Consider the following 570-nt stretch of genomic DNA (forward strand, 5'->3'; position numbering starts at 1 on the left):
TGCTGATTATTCCTGAGTGTCCCACGCTTTTATTAGAAAAAGACCTGTTAAAGACTTTGACTTCCCCTACTGTTCTCCAGGGCTGTAAAAAAAAAGCAGGCTGCTCTCTGCCTTTGCCATGTCCACCTCGCTGAGGAAGGCTTTGCAGCCACTGCTGTCTGAATCCTCCTCCCAACTGCCTTGGTCACAGCCCAAGCCTGGGAACTCTGCTCACAGCCACCTGCCCTGGCAGGTAGCGGCTGACTGAAGCCAGGAGGGCCTGGGAGATGCCGGAGCCCAATTCCAAACAGCCTTCCTGAGCTGCTTGCAAGTTTCACAGAGAACAACTGCCCCCAGCTCCCAGACAGCAGCTGTGGGAAGCTTGGGGTTCAGGAATGGTCAAGCAGAGCCGGTTTGGGTGATGTGTGCTGGTAAGATTTGCTGAAGAAGACAGGGCAGCAATGGTGAATGAGCTGAGCAGCCTACTTAAAGGGACATCGGCCGGATGGCAGAGAAGCTTTTTCTTACTAGGACTAAGAAGATCAAAGAAAAAAACTTCTCGAGGTTTGGCCTGCCCAAGGTAATCGGAAT

The sequence above is a fragment of the Microtus ochrogaster genome, unplaced genomic scaffold, assembly GCF_000317375.1.
Source record: "Microtus ochrogaster isolate Prairie Vole_2 unplaced genomic scaffold, MicOch1.0 UNK16, whole genome shotgun sequence".
In the NCBI taxonomy this organism is placed as follows: Eukaryota; Metazoa; Chordata; class Mammalia; order Rodentia; family Cricetidae; genus Microtus; species Microtus ochrogaster.